The sequence below is a fragment of the Phaethon aethereus genome (assembly GCF_964289735.1).
Source record: "Phaethon aethereus genome assembly, chromosome: Z".
In the NCBI taxonomy this organism is placed as follows: Eukaryota; Metazoa; Chordata; class Aves; order Phaethontiformes; family Phaethontidae; genus Phaethon; species Phaethon aethereus.
Window position 1 is genome coordinate 22,112,420 of NC_138577.1, and position 21,623 is coordinate 22,134,042.

Consider the following 21,623-nt stretch of genomic DNA (forward strand, 5'->3'; position numbering starts at 1 on the left):
TGGTGTAGTCTATTCCCTTTTTGGATTTCACATCCTATTAACCGTATCTTCTGTCTATCCTAATTACTTAATCGTATGTGAATACACTTTTTATTCAGTGAAAATAAGTGAAAACTTTTTTGCCTTGGTATTTCTCCCAGTGGGTTGTAGACTTTCCCCCTCTCTATATTCAGTTTAGTAACAAGAATTATATATATAATAATTGTAACAATAATTACAGAAGAATTGTGTTACACTAAGTGTATAGACTTGGGAAATTTACAGGTTATAAATGAGAAAATTCCCTTTAGAGAAAGTAGAAGTAATAATTATATTTTGTACTCCTGTTTTGGTAGTTTATATCCTGAAACTGGTAACGGAAGCACTGGTTATAATGAGCTGTGAGCAAAGGAGATAACAGGAATTGAGCAGTGGTTTATGCTTTGTAGAATGAAATACCTTTACAGTGTTTAACTTCTTTTCTATAAGTGTGTGGCTGCTTCTCTTGTATCTGCTGTGTTGCCTGTCCTGGCTCTATACACATGACATAATTACACTACTAGACTGTGTTTGCATTTTCTGTAGTGTGGCTTGTTTGATACTGTGGTTTGATGTTGTGCAGATGCGTAGCCTTTACCAACTGATACTTGCAGATTCAGTTCTAGTCCTAATCAGTGGTCCATTCTGCTAGTTCAGAGGTGTGTCTGAGGTCTGCATAGCCCCTAGCTTTAAATGGTTACTTCAGTTTGCCCTTTACTGCAGTGTGGAAGCTTTGTTTCCTCTGAGGAATTGGATGGCCTTATGTTATGTTTACTTATTGCAAAGCTGAGTATTGTGTTTGTCTTCTTTTTTTGCCACCTTAAGAAACACTTTTTTCAGTCAGTCACTCACTGAGGAACTCTTTTTCAGCTGAGTTTTTGATTTTTATTTTCCTGGGAAATGTCACTTGAAACGAAATTTGGTTTTCATATTTCCATAAAATGTATGAAAGCATTCTTACGCATTTTCCCCCTCCCTTTTGTTGAGTGCTTGAGGATGTAAAGCAGAATGAAATCTGATTCTCTAGTGTGTAACAATACAACTTTTTCCATCTTTGACTTTGTTCCTTTCCCAGGGCAATTTTAGTACTTCCTCAGCCTTTCTTTTCTGCCATACATAAACCATGATCCATTCCCAAGATATATCCTCTCTTGTTTTTCTACTTGAGCAGATTAAACACCAGCAAGGAAGTCAGCCTTTAAGGCAGAAGTTGGTGGAATAAGCTTGCCCATTGCCTTAGTAGGTTCTAGCAATCTTTCTATGTTAAAGAATGTCTGCTGGAGATAATTTGTCAGTGCTGGGCTGAAAGCTTGACTTCAGTGACAGTAATCGCTGATAGCTGCATGCAGACATGGCACTGCTGTATGATCTGCAGTCACTGCCATTTCTCTTCATCTTGTCTTTATTGGCAGAGAACTGTATCGTCCTTCGTCCCTTTCCGTCCTTCGTCCCTTTCCGTCCTTCGTCCCTTTCCGTCCTTCGTCCCTTTCCGTCCTTCGTCCCTTTCCGTCCTTCGTCCCTTTCCGTCCTTCGTCCCTTTCCGTCCTTCGTCCCTTTCCGTCCTTCGTCCCTTTCCGTCCTTCGTCCCTTTCCGTCCTTCGTCCCTTTCCGTCCTTCGTCCCTTTCCGTCCTTCGTCCCTTTCCGTCCTTCGTCCCTTTCCGTCCTTCGTCCCTTTCCGTCCTTCGTCCCTTTCCGTCCTTCGTCCCTTTCCGTCCTTCGTCCCTTTCCGTCCTTCGTCCCTTTCCGTCCTTCGTCCCTTTCCGTCCTTCGTCCCTTTCCGTCCTTCGTCCCTTTCCGTCCTTCGTCCCTTTCCGTCCTTCGTCCCTTTCCGTCCTTCGTCCCTTTCCGTCCTTCGTCCCTTTCCGTCCTTCGTCCCTTTCCGTCCTTCGTCCCTTTCCGTCCTTCGTCCCTTTCCGTCCTTCGTCCCTTTCCGTCCTTCGTCCCTTTCCGTCCTTCGTCCCTTTCCGTCCTTCGTCCCTTTCCGTCCTTCGTCCCTTTCCGTCCTTCGTCCCTTTCCGTCCTTCGTCCCTTTCCGTCCTTCGTCCCTTTCCGTCCTTCGTCCCTTTCCGTCCTTCGTCCCTTTCCGTCCTTCGTCCCTTTCCGTCCTTCGTCCCTTTCCGTCCTTCGTCCCTTTCCGTCCTTCGTCCCTTTCCGTCCTTCGTCCCTTTCCGTCCTTCGTCCCTTTCCGTCCTTCGTCCCTTTCCGTCCTTCGTCCCTTTCCGTCCTTCGTCCCTTTCCGTCCTTCGTCCCTTTCCGTCCTTCGTCCCTTTCCGTCCTTCGTCCCTTTCCGTCCTTCGTCCCTTTCCGTCCTTCGTCCCTTTCCGTCCTTCGTCCCTTTCCGTCCTTCGTCCCTTTCCGTCCTTCGTCCCTTTCCGTCCTTCGTCCCTTTCCGTCCTTCGTCCCTTTCCGTCCTTCGTCCCTTTCCGTCCTTCGTCCCTTTCCGTCCTTCGTCCCTTTCCGTCCTTCGTCCCTTTCCGTCCTTCGTCCCTTTCCGTCCTTCGTCCCTTTCCGTCCTTCGTCCCTTTCCGTCCTTCGTCCCTTTCCGTCCTTCGTCCCTTTCCGTCCTTCGTCCCTTTCCGTCCTTCGTCCCTTTCCGTCCTTCGTCCCTTTCCGTCCTTCGTCCCTTTCCGTCCTTTGTCTAAAGGGAAGATGAGCGATGAGTCACTAATTTTTCTGATATATTGGTGATGAGAGATGTGCCCTCTGCATCTGCTGCTTGTATGGAGGGTACCTGTGTTTATCGTAGGGAGCTGGGACTCCTTTATACCTCATCTAGAATGACCAGAGACCTTCCTCACTGTCTTGTACATGGCCTTTTTCTCTCTTAACTGGTAGGAGAAGCCAGTTATCTTTCTTGAAAAGAGTGTTAACTACAGCAAAGTTGCCCATTGATACATATGGGAGCCAATCAAGATTCTGAAGTAGATTTTTTTTTTTGCTGCTTGTCATCCTAGTCTTTGAGAAATGTCACCAAGTGTGAAAGAAATTGACTTTTGTTCTTCTATGCAATTGCCGGGGGTGGGGAAGAGGAACCTGCTTTATTTATGATGGGGACCTCAATTTTGGTGTTTCTTCCTTAAAGGATACCTGTTTTTCAGTATATATTTAAACTGCTGTCTGCTAGAAACTGGAAGGAGAGTTTAGTCAAGGATGACTTTGTTTTTTCCCTGTTCTCTGTTTGCTGCTAGACAGTGGCTGAGGCAGTTTACTCAACTTCAGTGAACTTTTGGTCTGATTGATTAAAGATTTTTGCTGTTGTGCACCAAGAATTATGGCTTCATTAGGATGATAGATGTGCTAACTAGCTAGTCAACTTTCTTGTCCTGTTTATTCATAGTTGTCAGTGAGCTTTACTGCAAAAAACTGAATGAGGTTGTTTCTTTCCTTGGATCCCTTCAGCTTTCCCTAGAGGTAGCTGGCAATGCATTTGCTAAACCAGCACCGGCAGCAATTTGCGAGGCAGTCTGGCTCTGTTCTGAGGCATAGGTCTATATCAAACTTTCTTCTGTCTCTGGAAGTTTGCACTTCCTCTGAGATTTGTAAGCAACTTCTGGGGTCTCTCTCTAGTGCGGTGCCATCTGGAAAAGACCTTCGGACAGACAAGAGAAAATCATACATCTGACCAGTTGGTCAGTAGAATGTACTGCTCTGTTACTGAATTCACTGCCTACCAAAGAGAGCTTCTGTTGCAGTCTCTTGTGCAGATCTGATCATCTGATGGAGATGTGAGGTCTTAACAGGGTCTGTTACGGCATGCATTTCTTAAATCCCTATAAAGAGACCTGAGAGCATGCTTGCTGTTTAGGCTTCATTCTGTATACATCTTTCTTGGGCATCCTCTTAGTATGCAACTATTTATTCTTCTGGCAATAGCATGGTTGTAGAGAAATGACGTTCCATACTTGCAGGGCAAATGCTTATTTACTTTTCTATCGAGGTAAAAGTTACTCCCTTCCACTTCAAAGCTGTATTTTTGGTCAGTGGTATGATTGCTGATGTCCAGAGAAGCATCTGCACATCAGGCTGATGGACCTTGGGTCAATATGAGAGAACCTGAGTTCCCTTTAGGAGATGTGGGGAGATAACTAGTTCTGGTGCTGCTAAGGAAGGCACTACAGAGTTACAGCTTGAGAAGCAAAGGAAAGCAAACTCCTTCCACTCTGCCAGGTAGCAGTCAGACTTGAGAACCGATGCAAGAAATTCCAAATGCCTAAAAGAATGAACTTGGAGCAGCATGGTGGCCTGAGCTATTGCATTTTGCTGGATTACCAGACTGTGTGCTGTCCAGAGTTATCTTCTAAGCCTATAGATCCTGAAACAGGCCTCTCTGCATTGGGTACTGACAGACAGCTCCTGAAGCCAGTGTCCACTGTTGCCTCAGTGTTCTCACAGTCAGGTAAAGGAAGGTGATGTAGCTTTTCATCCAATTTGTTACTCAGTATAGGCAATAGCAGCAGATGATGTGCAGCTGTAATCCTGGTTATTTTAGTGCAGTGGCTTCCTTTTGATTCTTATTCCTCCTTCAGTGTGATAGCTGGGAGCTCAGTGCTATTCCAGTCTTTGCATCTTTCATCTCCCATTGCTTCCTGTTGCAAGACTGCTGAAATGGAACCATCTTTAGTATCTTGTCTAAGCTCAAGTGACTGCATCAAGGACAGATGAAGAATGAGCTTTGAGTCATCTAGCATATATTTATATACACAAAATTTGAACATAATACAAGGGGATGCTGTAGAACTGTTCATAATAACTTATTTTCTGTGCTTGCCGTTTGTACCTATTGGTGGCTCTTGTCATGAGTATCGTGTTCTTTCCTGCCCAGGATATACAGAACTGAAATTATAGCCAGGCTGAAGGACCTCTTCATCAATTACCAGGTTAGCTTTTTTCCTCTGCTTTAGGTAACAAGGTATAGTGTTTAAAAGAGTAATGTTTGAAATGAGCTGGTCTGTAAGGAATCTACCTGGACTGTAAGCTGAATCAAGCCACTGTTGATGCTAAGCTGTAAACATTTCCTTACCAAAAGCTGAGAGATATATCAGTCTCTGTTGGAAAGCTGTTTCAAAAGGAAGCTTGAGTATAAATAAAAGGAAACTTGAGTATAAATGTAAAGTATGCAGATACTTCACCAAGTCCTTACATGCTCTGATATTTTTTCACTGCCCACCTCCAAAGTGGGCATGTACAAATAATCTTTGTACAGAATAAAAACATTTTCTTAGTTGAGATTAATGAATTAGTTATTCTGAAAATGCAGTGTGGAACTATCTTAATGTTCCAGTTAAACTATAAATTAGTGTAATTTAACGTTTAGTCTTTTGTTTGATGAAACTGCTGAAAAATGAACACATTGTTGCGAGTGGAACTGGTGATGCTGGCTGTGGTTATGGTCACCTTATGTTTCCATGGCAAGGATCTGTTCTCAGTCATTTAACTACCAAATATTTAACTTTGTGGGACCATTTTTCCCTGGCTGACCAGGTCACTGGGGATGCAGCTGCAGGGTGGAAGAGCCCTGCAGCTGGGCTGAAGGCAGCTGAAATGGTGGAGAACTCAATGGCAAAAGAGGGAAAATAAATTTAAGTGGCAAGAATACATGGGGGACAACAGGTGGGGGCACAAGTTCATAATTTTGAGAAGAAAGGTCCTCAATGTGTTTCTATCCAGATCATGTAGTTGAAAGCGAGAGTCTTTTCTTCTGATTGCAGTGAAATGTTCATCCCTGTCTGTTAGTGGCTAGTCTTGCTTAGAAGGTTACAGCCAACATTTGTTGCATGTGATCATCTCAAATTATGCAGTTGCATTGTAAGAAAGTCAAAATCTTAGATGGTTCACATGGAGGTTTGATGTGGTTCTCTTGTCTTTATTTTTTTTTTACTCTTTTTGCTTTATGTTGAGAGAACATAAAGCTGGTCAGGATGTGCCAGGTTTAGCAATAAGCAAGCAAGATGTTGATTTTTAGAGGATATTTCTGAACACTTTTATCTTAATCTTGGTAATTTATCTGCTTGGAGAAAATGGGCCATACGGTGGGTTAGCCACAAGGATATGAAGGTAAGTTAATGTTGGTGAAGGATGTGGTGCAAGAGTACCAGAGGAACACTTAGGAGGGGAGTAGTTTTGAGTTTTGGGCACAGTGTGAATGATGTGTTAAGCAGGTAAAAACAAAATACTAAGGCAGGTGTCTTGCCAGGTGAATGGTATGCAATGAGTAAAGCATGCCTGCAAGGGATTGAAGGTTGCATGGGCTTGTGCTTACTGGCCTTCAGTCAAGTTCTATATTTTTCATCTTGCAGGTGCTTGACCATAATTTTCCTTGAATACCTTTCTCTTGCCACTTAGCAAAGGTGGTCCTGGTGTTAGAATAGTTTCCTGTTGTATGAATGGGAAAATTATTGAAAAGGGATTAAAATAAAACTGGAGCTTCTGTAAAATCCTTAAGGGATTTTAGGAGCAGGCACAGTCCTGTGGGTTGAGGGATGGGGGCATCCTCCAAATAACCCAGGGTGGAGAACTGCCCTTGCCTAAAGGGTGCTGCACTGCTAGAGTACGGCAGGAGGGGGGAAAGGCCAGAGCTCTCCCGAGGACGTAAGGCTGGTACTTGACTGAAAAGTGATCAAAAGAATTATGTGTAGCCTGGCTTAACTCATACATTGGTCAAAACTGGGTAGATAAATCTGGGTAAAATCTGCTTTTTTAAGCTGTTTTTTGACTGGCTTCTGTTAGGATTCTGAAAGGCAGATGACCTCACCTTTGAATTTTTGGCAGATTTTGTGGCACAGAAAGAGTGAGTTAGTAGCAAAAGGATAGGCCTAGAAGCTGCTCCGCTTGGACCGAGTGAGTGGGTTGTAGACCAAGACACCTTCACCCATTAGGACTCACTCACTGGCTTCTTCCCCTGGGTGCCCACTGGCAGGTAGCAATTACAGCTAGAGCTGCCTTCAGGCAGTGAGGATGGAGAGAAGGCTGGAGCAGAAACTGCTCTAATGAGTGGAAAACTGTTTCTAAAGAGATAGAACAAAGGGTGAAGAGGACTACACAGAAGGCATGGCTTGTGGGGCTGGGTGGTGGAAGAGCTCAGTGTTGGCAGAAACAGCTGTGTAAAACGAAGGATGGGCAGCTTGGCTTTGCTGAATGCAGGGGCTTCAGCAATGCTGCAGCTGTGGATCAGGAGTTGCTTGTCGCCTCCCTGGTGGGGCTGGGGGAGCAAACTGGCCTCTGGAGGAGAGTTGTGAAGGTGGCCAGTGAGGTCTTGGTGCTGTGCTGGCTGCAGGAGCAATGGGTGCCATGTGAGTGGGGGGGTCAGCAGGGTTTGGGGGGCTCAAATGTGCCTGGGGGAGGAGAAGCAGCGAGGAGGAAGACTGATGGAAAGCAGTGTTGTACACCTCCAGGCCGAGCTGGAGGGCTTCGCAGCACAGCTAGTACCTGGTGTGGGCAGCAAAGACCTGCAAGCTGGTAATTTGGTGTCTGAGTGCTTTAATGGTGTTTAAGCCCCATCAAAGAATAAACATGGAAGTAAGTGGAGGAAATGTGGGTGGAGTAGTTCTGGCTGATCAGTGTCTGAAGGAGGTGTGTGGATGGGGGATGCATGGGAGAGGAGCCCAGTTCCCCAACTGTTTCACTTTAATTGTTTAAGAAAGGAATTATAAAAGCCCATCTCTGCTATGTGAGGTAACTGTGTTTAGGATTTGCCAAACCAGGATGGACAGACTTAATGACATTAATATGTAAAAAGCCTCTGCAGAGGAGAAACCTTTTTGATTACTTCTGAAACAGTGGCAATCTTGGCAGAGCCGTGGAGTGACAGGGGAAGAAGTGGTGTTGGCTTTACTGGGAGGTGATGGGGAAGATCTGGTGATGAGAGGTGGATGGTGAGCCGGGTGAGCTCCCTTGCTCTGCTGGGCATGCAGGGAGTGCTGTGGGGAGAATGTGCATGGACCAAGGAAGGGTATTTCACAATGTTTTCTCATGTTAGGGCTGCCCAGCAGCAGCAGCATGCTGGCTGCTGTCATTGTGGTGTATCAATGTATGTGGAACTAATGTTTATGCTTATGACTAGTTTTCCTGGTCGTTAATGGCATGGGGAATAGCAGCTTTGCTTGGAGCAGAGAGAGGGGTCTATGGGGCTTGCTGCCTGGGCTTCCAGCTGTCCTTTCTGCTCTTGAGAAAGTGCTTGTTCCCAGGAACTTCTTCAGCATGAGCCTGGTCCCCCTGCAAAGCTCTTCTGTGACTGGCACCTGGATAGTGTTGTCCTCCCATCATGCAAGAAAGCTTGACCATGCAGGGACAGACAGGTCATTCTACCTTTTGGCTTACTTTGGCAGGGCCCTAGGGTAACATCAGTCCTTAGCCAGACCAGGTGACCTTCCCCTCCAGCTGCTTGGCCAAGACCTCTTCATGGTCATCCCTCAAGAGTGCTTTCTGTGCAAAGTGATGAAATTCTGGGCTTCAGGGGAAGCTCTAGTGACTCTATGGACAAAAGACTGTGGTATGGCCAGAGAGAACAGAGGTGAGCTGCTGCTGATGGTTTTTGAAGTATCTGATCCCCAAAAGGAAGAAAATGCTCAATATTGTGTGGCCCAGACCTCAAAGCTATTGACACTAATGGCCTAAAACAACAGTGTGACAGGAGGAAAAGTGGATGGCTCCACACAGTGCAGAAACAGTATTGCTTAGCCAAAAGAACAAATTTCCCAATCAATGGTCTGATTTCTATTCTCTTACTTTTAAATAGCATCATCTGACCATTTCACTCTTCACTTCCATTCCTAATTTTTAACTTATCTTGTGTGTGTCTCCATCTTTCACAATCTATGAGTTCTCATAAGTAGCTCTAGCTGTTGCCAAACATCTCTAAGCTATAACCTATTCTTCACTGGGGCTTTTCTCATCTGCACAGCTCTTGAGTCAGCAGTGTCATCTCTGGCCTCAGCACCATGCTGTCCCACCTGTCTCAGGGTGATGCTATGCAGACTCTTCTCCCATCTTTGATCCTTTCTGGCTCCATGCATGTATCTCTTGCCCCTGATTATGTTAAAGATGCTTTTGTGATCCCCTGTGATGTAGACACTTCCACTCAACGTGTCACTTTTCACTTTAAGAGGATGACATCTGCCTTTGGCTAGTGATGCTGGATTGTGTCATCCATACAGTCAGGTTTGACAAGGGCATCCTTATACTTTCTTCAATGCTCCCTCTGGAGGTTAGTGAAATATCATTGTTATTTACCTTCCTACAGATGGTGTCTGGCCTCCCCCAACCTTTCAAAGTGAAATAAAGCAAAACTAGGAACCTTGACAACTCAGGCTACTCTGATCTCTGCCTGGCTCTTGGACCATGATGCATGTGAATTGTCTCTGTTCTTCCATTGGTCTCTTGTAAGGAGTTTTTCCCAGTCTCTGCATGTTGTCCAGTAAATTAAGGTTCTGTCCTTGGATCTACAGCTTCCAACAAGTACAGTAACACACATAATGGATGCTGAGACTCATAGGAATTCAATAGCAGTTGAAATGTCTTCCTGAAATTTTCAAATCAATAGGATGTCTTGTATTGCTCACTCTAGTGCTGCGGAGGGCTGTGGCATCCTGTTAGCTCGCGTCTGTGTGTGTATTAACAGGGTCTGTCACTGTCACCTGAGCAGAAGGAAGGTTTCTAGCTGCGGTCGTGCCTGTGGGCTCCAGGAACCAGAAGAGGGTGCTGGAGATCTTCGGCTGGCTCTGGTCTCTGCTCGCAGATTTTGTGCAACTCATTAATCTGGTTCTGTTTTCCTAGACTAGTGTAAGTATTCTAGGGGTTTTTTAAGAGTTTTCTGTACCAGCCCCCTAAATACAGAGACAATTGTACTGTTTATAGAACTGCTCTACTTTGCTATGATTTATGACTGTACTTGTGAAACGACTGAAATAACTGCCTGCTATAGGTTGGAGCTTGTCCAGAGATGTTCTTAAGCAGGACAGCCTTTATGTATAGGTATATTGTAAATCAAGGAGGGAAAGACAGTTCTGTTATAATTTTAGCTACACAAACTCTGTGCATACACAAACATTTGTGTGAAGAAAAGCTGGGGGCAAAAATCAATTGTGTTCTCCATTGTCCCCTGAAGTAAATCTATTTGAAGATTGCTGGTTGCATTCATATGCTGCAGTGATGCTGTTTGAAACTTTGCAGTTGGATTTGGGGGAAGGCTGATATTTTTTCAACCAAAACTTGACCTCTTTTCAGAGGTGTCTCTAACAGTGTTTACAATAGGACATGATATTTGTTTGTTTTAAAAAAGCAGTTAAAATGGGTACAGAAAAAGGCTTATTCTGATTCTGTTCATGACCAAAAGCTAACACTAGAGGACAGAAAAGATACAGTTGAGATGTGCTCTCATTTATGTATTTGCAGCTACACCGCTTCTCGGCAGAGTTGGGATGAGATGGCTTTTTACAGTCTGCAACTTGCATCTCACTTGAAGGAGTTTTCCACTAGGTTTTTATAAGAAGTTTTTATCTCTGTTTCTCTGCCATTCTGATGCATGCTTATTGGAAATGAGCCATGAGCACTTAACCAAGTGGCTTTTGGACAAAATCTTCAAATCTGGGTGGCTAGCATGAAGCACCTTTATTTTGACATGTAGTTGCCTTGTTTTTCATAGATGGAGAGGAATGCCATTCCTGTTCATCGGTGCAAGTAGCAGATACTGGTTGAAAACAAGAATTCACAACTGGGTTTAGGCTTTTAATTAAAATTTTGTTATAACTATCCAGATAATGGAGTTAGGGAATAAGATTTATTAAAATGCTAGCCTGTCTCTGGGGTGTGAGGTGATACTCTCTCTCTCTTGCTCAGAGAGGAAGATAATGCTTCTCACTAGTTTCTTCTGTCACACTAATTGGGTAGGAGATGCTGCAGGTGTTGGCATCCTGGGTTAAATGCCCTCTAGTTCCTTGGTCACATATTTGTTTGCAATTGTGGGCACATCCTCCTGCTGTAGGAAACAGATGTGTGGGGCTAGAAAGCTGCTTAAGGATTTTTATAAATAAAAATCAAAGGTTATATGTGTAATGGAGGTCATGCACTTAGTACAAAGCTCTTTTATGGTAAGACTTTGGGGATTCATGGAGCCTGTGACTGAAGGAGTAGAGGCTGGCGTTTATCCTGGTATTGGTCCAAGTGAAATAAAGCTGCCTGCTGCTGTCTCTAGCTCCTTGGAGAACAGCAGGAGGTGTCCATCCAGGAGAGGGGGAATAAATCCGCAGGTCTTGTTCTTGTTATTTCTGTAATGGAGGAATTATTCCCCCATCTGCCCATGCCTTAACTTGAGTTAAGGTGATACTCAAGAGTTTTTGCTACCCCTCTCATGCAAACCTTCCCTTTGTTCATCACTTAAACCAGGGCCTAGATTTTCACTCCTTTAAAAACCAAAGCACCTGTAAACAGTCATTTAAAAGAAGCCCTATGCCCTTCTCTTTCACAACTTCAGTTGCTTTTTTTGCCCTCTAACAAGAGCTTGGGCATTTCCATTCTCCCTTTGCTCAGCAGCACTATTATGCAGAGTTTCAAATCCTTGGGATTTCTCCTGATTATGCCAGAGGCAGAGCAGATTACATCTTTCAGCCCTTGATGATTACAGCGATGCTGCGCAAGTTGGGGCGTGCGTGGCACGCTACGGCCGTACGCAGGTAGCATCGCTGTGTGTCAGTGCTTGAGTTGGAGCTGCACAACAGAAGGAAGTCTAAGAGCTCCAGTCCCATAAAATTACTTTCACTGCTTGTCAGACAGGCCCAAATCATTCCTTTCCTAGAAGAAAGAACATTTTGTAGCCTATCTCGCTGTACAGGTAAAAGCAGAATACATAACGCAGACCAAAATGCGAGGGGTCAGGCTGCCAGGACAACAGCTGTTTGAGTGAAGACACGGCGTGTACTCACCGCTCTCTCTTCTCTAGAGGAACTGGGCAATAGAGCAAGGTGAAATACAGGAGAATTGAGTAACCATCTGAGATGTCACCATATGATGTGATGCAGGATGCAGTATGTGCTAGAGATGAGAGTTTTAAGTCAGAAATGTAATTCTCTTCAGCTGAAGGCTTGAGGTTTTTTCTTGTTAAAACTGTTGTAACTTTCTGTTGGAGATGGAAATCTATAAAAAAAAATCAAAAATGCGTGTTATGGGTTTGATTTTTTTTTTAATCCTTGCCCACAGAATACTCTTTAAAGACAGTGCATGTGTGTCCATGTATATGCATATACATATAATTTTTTTAAGCTGTGTGAGAACTCCAAGAACAGATCCTGTTTCAGTCCTTAGTTTTTGTGAACCATCTCATTTTCCATGGGGTGTTTCATTGTTTCTGCTTTCCTTGTTAAAGGACACACTGCTCAGAATTTTAAAATTGTTCTTATAGGCACTAAGGCCCGGGTAGGTCACTGCAGCGGGCAGAGACGCAGCTTTTGCTGGAGGTGCCTGGTTTAGAGAAACATGAGGAGGTTCAGAGGAGCACCTAACTGCAGCATGAGCTGCCTTGTGTAAGCAGAATATGCCCTTATCGTCCTTCCAGGCTGGGGCTACCTCCCAAGAGTCATAACAGGTTAGTGTCTATGTTTGCTACTGGTTAAAACCCTCCCTGGATGAAGCCCAATACAAACTCTCTGCTGAGGCTTGAGTGCTCACGGGTTGTTTTCAAGCGTGGTGGGTATGGAGTGAGTAAGTCTGAGTGAGGACCTGGAAGAGCAGATTAGAAGTCATCGTCCTTCGTGCTGCCTGTTTAATAACCTGCAGGTGGCACCTGTGCCAGCATATTACCTACAGAACTTTCTAGAAACATCTCTTCAGTGGACTCTTCTCACGCTGGCCGCTATAACTGTTCAGGACGTATTAAACCACTTGGTAACTTTTGAATGTGTCAGGCAGTTCTGTGCACGGCGAGGAGGCTGGTCTCTCCCCCGGCGTGAGGAGTGTTGCGGGGCGTGAGGCTGTCGCTGGGAGTGACTTCTGGGGTCCCTTCTGCCAAGGGTGCCCACTGAGTGCGGGACAAATGGTTCCACTTTTCGGGACTTCTCAGGAAAGCCAATTTTTTTTTTTCTGAAGTATGCATTTTGTATTTATGTCTAAGCAGTGAATTGGCTTACTCTGCAGGGACATTGGAGACTGTCTTTCCAAAGGTTATTTACCATATGTCTAAAAACCACAGTGTGTAATTGAGAAACGGAGAGCTCTTCTCACACAGTGTTTGTACTCTTCTCACACAGTGTTTGTACATACAGATTAATATATTCTGAGGTTAAAATGAACACTTAGTCCAATGAACTTGTCATGTTTGTTTGTTGGTTTTATAGACCTTACAATGTGCATGGGTTTGCATTTGGGAAACAAAAGCAGCAATCAGCAGCTCTTGGTTTTCGTGTATCAGATCTTTCCTAAATGGAATGTAAATACACTTTTGTAATGTTTAGCTTTGTGTTGACGTTACTTATTATATTCTTTCCTAACCATCTGTGCTGGTCACATCAATAAAATAAAAGGGTAGAGGCAAAGTAAATTTTTTTTTTATACCAGTATTGCTGTAACTCCTTACCTGTAGGTGTTAAAGCTTCATTTTCTTTTCTGTTTATTGAAAGTAACTGCATGTCATTGATTTGGAGCATTTTCATGTTCATATTGATTGGAGCAATTTTCACTTTTCTTTCCAGATCTCTATAGTATTCCTACAGGCAGGTGTTATAAACTGCAAAGCTCCCATGCACCAGAATAGTATTTGATTTGCAGCCATGCAGAGACAGCTTTATTAAACCATTTTTCTTTTCTAATCCTCAAGAAAATGTTTCTGTTCCTACTGGGCTCTTACCAAAACCATATTTACATAGAAAAATCAAGATTTCCTTGGACTTCTCACCAGCTGGCAGTGTTCATCTAAGTATGTTTATTTGCATTTTATGAGTTTTTAAATCTCTTACTGTATTCTGGTTCTACAATCCTCCACAAGAGCACTGGGTGGAGTGGGTCATGTCGTAATTTCTATGAATCTTATGTGTAATTGGAGTTATACAACTGTCTTCAGCGGGAACTGACAGATCTGAAGATCTCACAGAATCAGAATGGTGGAGGCTGGCAGGGACCTCTGGAGGTCATCTTGCCCAACCTCCCTGCTCAAGTAGGGCTGCCTAGAACTGGTTGGCTAGGACCATGTCCAGAGGGCTTTTGAATATCTCCAAGGATGGGAGGTGTGTTCAAATTCAATCAAGATTACTCTTGCCTGCTGAGGTAACATGACCCTGGATGGCATGCGGCTCCCACCTTCTGCTGGCAGGCCATCTCCAGGGCTGTGCCAGCTGAGCTCCTACCTGTGGTGGTGCCAGCCACTGGGGCCTGGGTGCAAACAATTTAAGGGGCTGCAGTGGGGCTCTGCACCACCATGCCGTGCTGTGGTACAGCCAGTGTGACCCGTTCCACAGGGTGCCAAAATGTGTTGTGCCCTGGCACTGAGTTGTGCTCTACAGAAGCCTGTTCCACCACTTGGAGGTTTTTCCCCCTTCCTGCTGCAGGAGGGACTGTGTGAAAGCACGTGTGTGCTCCAGTTGTTATCAGCTGCAGAAGCCTGCGAAGACACCCTGGAAATCACGGGGTGCCGGTTCTGGCTGCTGCTCTGCCGGAACAGCAGCGGTGCTGGGCAAGGGTTCATCCCTAATGTTGGGTTGTACAAACGTGGCCAAGCCTTTGGTGCTTGCCTGGTGCTAAACAGCTACTGTCAGCAGGCAGCTGGCCGTGTTCCGGCTATCAGCCCTCTGTTTATCACCAGTGTGAAAAGTGTTCTGTGCATCACCCAGAGCAAAGCAAGGGAAACAAACTGGAAGAGAAATAGATAGGAAGGCAGAGGAAAAGGCTTTTCTTTGTGCAAGGTTTGCAGGAAAAGTTTTAAAAGGCCAGAGTATCTGGAAACTGCTCTCTAGGGTCTAGATGTTGCATGGTACTCTGTGGTTAGGAGTATGAGAATTAATCCTTAGGGAGGGGGAGAAATGTTCCTTGGAAAGAATTGTGTAACCTGTGTCCAGACGAGTGGTACCAGCTGCTGGCATGAGATGATGGAGAAAAAGGTGGTTGTCTCTTGGATTCCTTCAGGTTCTTGAAAGTTTAACTGCGAACACAGGATTGTTTTTGCCAAGAATAACAAGCAAGTGGATATTTAGGAAAGCAAAACAAAAACCTTCTGGAGTCTGGGAAAAGCTTATGAATCAGCAGCAGGTGAAAAGCTTGTGTGTTAGTGGTACTGCCTAAAGACCTGATAATGTCAAATGCTCTTCAGAGAGAGGAGAGGTATTGCCCCCAGACAGCTTGCAACCATTTATTCAGGGCATAACTCCCTGGAATTATAGAACACGAAGGATTTTGTATGCAAGATGTGCCACTCACTTGATAGCAGCACCAGTGTCTAACCTGAAATATTGAATATTATACAAATGGAAGAAGTGCAAAAGTAACTGGGAGGACAAACATGTTAAGTCTGCATTTCTGCTGTGCCAGGGCGTGAAGAAAACGAGCCTTCCTGATATTCCTGGCACAACTTTTTCCCATATTACACGAAATACTCCATCAAAACGGAGTCGGCTCCAGGGTCCGTATTGTCTTCAAAGTGAGGTTGTATATACTTCCCAACAGCTACAGGCAGGGAAACAGCAGCCAAAGCGACTGCTCATGTGTGCGTTGGAAGCTGTGGTGGAACCGGAGATGGAGAATTTTCTGCTGGCACCTGGGCCTCTCTGCAGGTGGGGCTCCATCCTTGCGTGTCTTTGTGGTACCATTAGCTGATGCTGGGGAATGTTGCCAGCTAAATTGGCCTGTGTACTCCTGTGTATGTATTATTCCCATTGTTTCCGTTTCAATAGCCTTTGTCTCGCTTAAGTAGTGCGGTAGTTTTAGCTACCTTCCTTCTGATTTCCAGTGTCACTCTGGCCAGCTGTCTTGTGATAATTCAGTTGCATATCCCTGGCTTATAAAACTTATAAACTTATAAAACTTATAAACCTCTTCCTGCTTATTAAACTCATAAAATTGAGCTATTTTCACATTTTTCTGACCAGTCCTTAACATAACGTTAACTGTTGTACAGCGTAACTTTTCGTATCACCCTAAGATGGCTCTATTTTCTACAGCAGTGGAATGGAGTGGCAAACAGGCAGCAAGTTTTTTCCTCAGCCATGCTGGCCTCCCTCTCTCCTGTTGTGGTCTCTTTGGAAACAGGTCAGACTCTCCTGAGCCGCTTTATTTTTTGTGAATGTCTTTACAATCTGGATGGGCTTGCACAGAACTGCTGGTATTAATTAGGCCAGCAAGGAAAGGAGAGCTCTGAGTTTTAAGGGATTAAGGTATAGAAGAGATGGAAAACAAAACGGGTGGCAATTCTTCTAATTAGACAGGTATTTGATGCTCTGAGGACTGTGTAGGGGAACCAGTACCCTGCATAACTGTCTGCCAGCTCCCTTCCATCACAGTCAATCAGATGTGCATGCAAATTAACGAGCCGTTTTTCAAACAAGTCCTTAATCAGGAGCTGGTGCTGTAATAATTACATCCTAGTTCCTTAAGGGGTTGTTGAAGTAGTTACGGATTTAAGGACATCTTTGGCTTGAAAATGCATATGTGAGGGAGTGTTTGGAAAGCAGTAAGTAGCTCTAACCTTCTTGGAGGCCATGTTTATTTGATTGTAATGTAAATCATGTAGCACTGTAAGGTCAGATTCTTCCAACAGCTGGGGAAGGTTCCTTGTGTGTATTCTGGAATGGGCGAGCTAAGTTTAGTGTTTGAAGAGGATACACCTTGGAGGGTTTGCTATATTTAAGAGTTGGTGTCAACTTCTAAATCAATAGCTTATTTGAAAGCTTGTGCTCAGGTTTCAAAGTGTGTTCCTGCAGAGACCAGGGACGAGCACTGCCCATGTGAGGTGTTACCTTCACAGTGAAGACACCCCACATAATGCATGTGAAAGGTAAAGCGCAGTGACTGGCGTGGAAGATGAGGCTTTAGGCAAACACTAAGCATGAAGAAAACAAGCTCATCAGAAATTGACGAGCTCCTACTATGCCACGTACTGTGTTCGGTATCTTAGTGCTAAAATTAAATGGTTGATCCTGCGGGCGATCTGCTGTATAATAGAAGGGCAAGTGCTTTAGATTATTTGCTCGTCTGTAATTATTTCTCCAAACAATGATAGAGCTTTCCCCAGCCTCATTTAACAAAGGCCATGAATGCTCAGGATGATTTCTTGTTCCTTCACCTGCAAGTCTGGCAGTGCTGGTTTTTTGGGTATCTGTGGGAGACGGAGTATTGCCAGCGTCCACCAAAAGGTATGGTTTGCAGGCAGATTACATTTGTTGTACTCAAAGACAATTAACTTTCTTTTGAAACATGGGGAGTGTTTTCCATACCTTAAAGAAGTTCCATCTACGTCAAAGTCTTGATTTCCAGGAAAGATGAAGACTGTTCAGCAGGATTGTATCAACACTGGATTTTTTTTTTAACCTAAACACTATCTGACTAAATGCAAAAGCCCTAGCTGAAACTGCTGATCTTTTGCATGATTACAGCTTCTGCCCTGCTGAAGAGCCATAAATGAATCATCCTGCAGTGAAATGTAAACAGGATGCTGCCCTTCCATTGCTGCTTTGTTTACCAACATGTGCTTATCTGAACTGCAATGATATTAAATTAGGTGACAACAGCAGTTCATAGCAACACAGGGTTCCTCGGTCAGAGCTGTGGGAGTGGGTATGGCTCACCTTCTCCACTCCCTTCTTCCAAGTGCAGACTGAAGTGGAGGAGCTCTCATCCCCTTCTACCAGGTCTGAATAGTCTTGTTTTGACACTGGTTAGGATAAAAGTTAACAGTGATGTCTGAAGTGCGTGGAGTGCATGATTTGGGGCTCCCTTCCACTTGTTCAGGTTTCACCTGGAACCACAAAAACCAAACCAACTAAGTCTCACAGCAAAATGGGAGTCGTTGTCTCTCTCTTCTCCTGCCAGGTTTCTTACCCACATGAAAGTGAAGCAGCAAGATGCCAAAGTTAAGTCCTAAAAGTTCAAAGAACATGAAACAGGGTAGCCAATATAACTACTCTGATTTGGTTCACATCCATACAGGCTGACTGTCTCTCCACTGTGCTTCCCCATGCTTCATTTTTTTTTTCTCCTGCTCAGTGTGGGTGAAGCCATGGAGATCCAGCTTTGCCCTCTCTTTTCTGCAATAGCAATAGGAAAGCAACCTAGATGGAAGCAAAGCAAGTAACAGTTGAGCCAAAGTGGTTCAAGAAGGCCTTGGGCAAATTAATAAAAATAGAATGAATACACAAACTCTGATTCAGGAAAGACTGTAGGTACAAAATTTTGGAAGCTGAGGTAATGTCCCAAGGAGTTATCACTATGGTGCCATTCTTCTTCCACTCGTACTTCTGCTTCTGGCTGCTGAGGGAGGCAGAGTACTCTGGTGGACATAATCCTAAATGTGAAATTGTTCTTATGGGTAGATTTGGTGAGATTTGGATTCATAACAACTTCAGTTTTCTATGTTGACTTGACTTTATGATATTTTTGGAGTCTACCATGCTTGTGATTAGCATTACTGGGCTTTAGAAGGGGGCACTGATTTTTATGCTCTAGGCATCCTGCTACTATTTCAAGGTCTGATGTTCTTAAAATAGTTTGCTTGGTATGGAAGACAACATCAATACGTAACAAAATTGTAGTATGGTGTGAAGGTAAATAAAGGTGAGTGAGATCAGTGTAGTCTATGAATGAAAAATTATTTGGAGATGCTTTAAGGAGTGAAGAGTAAAAGGATGCAAGGATATGTTGGTGTTTGTAAAAACTGAATTCTCAAATTCAGCTGCAGTAACTCCTGGGAGTCTGTGTCTTTTGCTCCCAGTTTACTCCCTTTTGGATGGTCTTGTGTTACATTTCATCTGTTTTCACAAGGGGACATGACTGAAATGAGATTGAAATCTGGTTGTGGGTCCCAACCCACAGGGCAACCGAAGAGTTCAAAGATTATTAATGATCTTCCTGAATCAAAATAGCTCATGTTTGGTTTGGTTTTTTTTTTTAATTTAAATTGCAGAATCCTGGAGATAGTGCTTTAGGATGCTTGATTTGTCTTGCCCTGCTAATTTCTTCCTTGAAATTTGGCTACACAGGAAAGTGCCTCTAATTTCCAAACCAAGCATAGAATTGAATGGGATGGCAGGAACTGGATGGAGGAGTCTGAAGTAAGTCTGAAGCACAACACTGAGCCAGTGGCACATGCTGAAGAGTCCTGCTCTAGTCCTGCCTGGTTGCGTGTGTATTTGTTTAGTTGTGGACTTCAGTTTGGTTGTTACAGCAGGCGCAATGAAAGCTATCTGGACTCTAAAGGTATCACGGGGTGGATATAAACAGTCAGAAATCCTGGCTGTAGAGTTGTCACAGAACACACTGGAGCCAGAGCACGGAAATGGATCTTTTCTCCACTAGATTTATACAAATGAGCAAATCTCCACAGGACACTTCAGGTTATCTTTTCTTTGTTATCCTTCTTGGGATGGCAGGAGGAGAGAAGGTCTGTTTATTTTGTTTTTTCTTTTTACGTAGGTGGATTCTAGGAACAACATTGGGTTCTTTGTAAAATATGATCTATGTTGAGGTTTATTTACTGTCTGCACTATGACAGGAATGAATCTGAGGAGTTGTCACTCAAATTAGTTTTTTTTTCTACATTAGTTTTCAAAGTTTGCATGTTTGTGTGAACATGGATATGCTGTAGCCTCCTGCTAGCAAGTGATGCTCTTGCTATTCATGAGAAGGGAAATAATGTTCCAAAAAGGCTCTTTATGTGACTTACAATGTTCAGCCGCAAAGCACACTTGGACCATTAAGTTAAGAGTTAAGGTCAAGTCTCATATGCCTATAAAAGGATAATTTTCATGTTTTGGATCTGAAAAGTTTCATGTCTTGTCATGGAATCCTGCTCAAAGACTAACCAGTGAGTTCTAATTTCTGCAACAGTTGAGCTGAGGAAGGAGAGTTCCACCTTATGCAACTACACAGATAAATTCAATTGCATTTACAAAATGACCTATTTTCTGTTATGTGAATTTGAGAATTCATAGCGTAATTTTTCGCCAGACAGGTCCTGTTGTGCACAATCAATGTTTGTGCCACTGTGGTTCCTGTTGTTTTTACTCCAAGCCTTTTATACCAGAAAACAGAAAAGGGGCACTGATTTAAACAGTGTGTTACAAAGGGCCATAAGGATTTGCAGTCTGACACTGATGCACATCACAGACACCTTCAAAAACTTACTGTCCATTTAGTTTTGTTCCTTCATCATTGTTTCTCAAAAACTATAGTCTGTTGAGAGGCAGCAAGCATCTTACCTATTGCTGTATGCCTCTATTTTGTAGTGAAGTTATGTGTATTAAATACTGCCCAGGATAATCCTGGCTTTGTGCTGATCCTTCTGCCTGGGAACTTCTGGTGCTGTGTGATTAAGCATCCTCCTGGATCAGCCGGATGACATGGTTAGGCAGAAAGCCCCTTATCCTCCACCTGTGTACTGGCCATCTTTATCTCTGCTAACCTGGGGTTAAGATACAAATTGTGGTGAAGTCTCATGGCACTGGCAGAGTCAATCTATCAGGTCATTGCTACCACGGAAGGATTTTATTTCTGAGGCAGTTGCTTGCTGGTTGTGTGGTCCTCCATGCTCCAGTCCCCCTTGAATTGGCTCAGATGTTCTTGACCCCTCAGTGAGCTCACTGAGCTTGTTAGATTGTGGAAAAATATCCCAAACCTATATGATTTTTTCTGAGAAGAGAGTGGAACCATGTCTTCTGGTGACTGTGAGCTGTTTGCTTGGCCCATCTTGTGAAATGTCTCCCTGGCTTTCAGATAAACTGTTTACATGCAATTCTGCTGCACTTTTTTCTTTTTTTAAGAAAAGAGATTGTTGGTGTAGCTCTGCAGCTGAGACTCTTCCAAGCGCTTTCATGTTAGCATGACCCGTAAGTGTAGCATCTCATAAATCACCAACGTGACCTGAAACTGGCTGAGCCAGAAGGAAACACACCAAGTACATACAAATAATGTCGTGTTGGGAAATTGTGTGGTTGATGGAAACGAAATGGCCTTTAGTGTGCACCTTATCCTAACAAAGCTCATCGCTTGTTTGTTTTCTGCGGTTTCGAGCTAATGGGCTCAAATCCAGACTTTTTAGTATTATGCAATGAAGTAGTTAAAATCACACAAAGCAAGGACAGTTTAACTATTTTGGTATGCTCTGCTTTTCCTCTACATCGGTCAGAGTTCCTTTCGATTTGTGCAAAGAGGGCGATTAGGAAAAGTACGTGGCGGGAAGGCAGAGGACAGAAGGACAGCACAGGGCGATTTCTTAAATATAACAACTGTGTTTGTGAAGAGGGAGAAAACGCATGTGAGAGCTTGCTGTCAGCCAGTGGAATGGAGCAAGGCTACTTCTATGTTTGCGAGATTTTATTCCTCATCAGTTGCCTAGTTCAGTCTGTTGTTGTGGGGTGCTGGGGGGTGGTTTGACCTCCTCTGGCCCTGCTCAAGCCTCCCAACATCCGTGACTGACCCT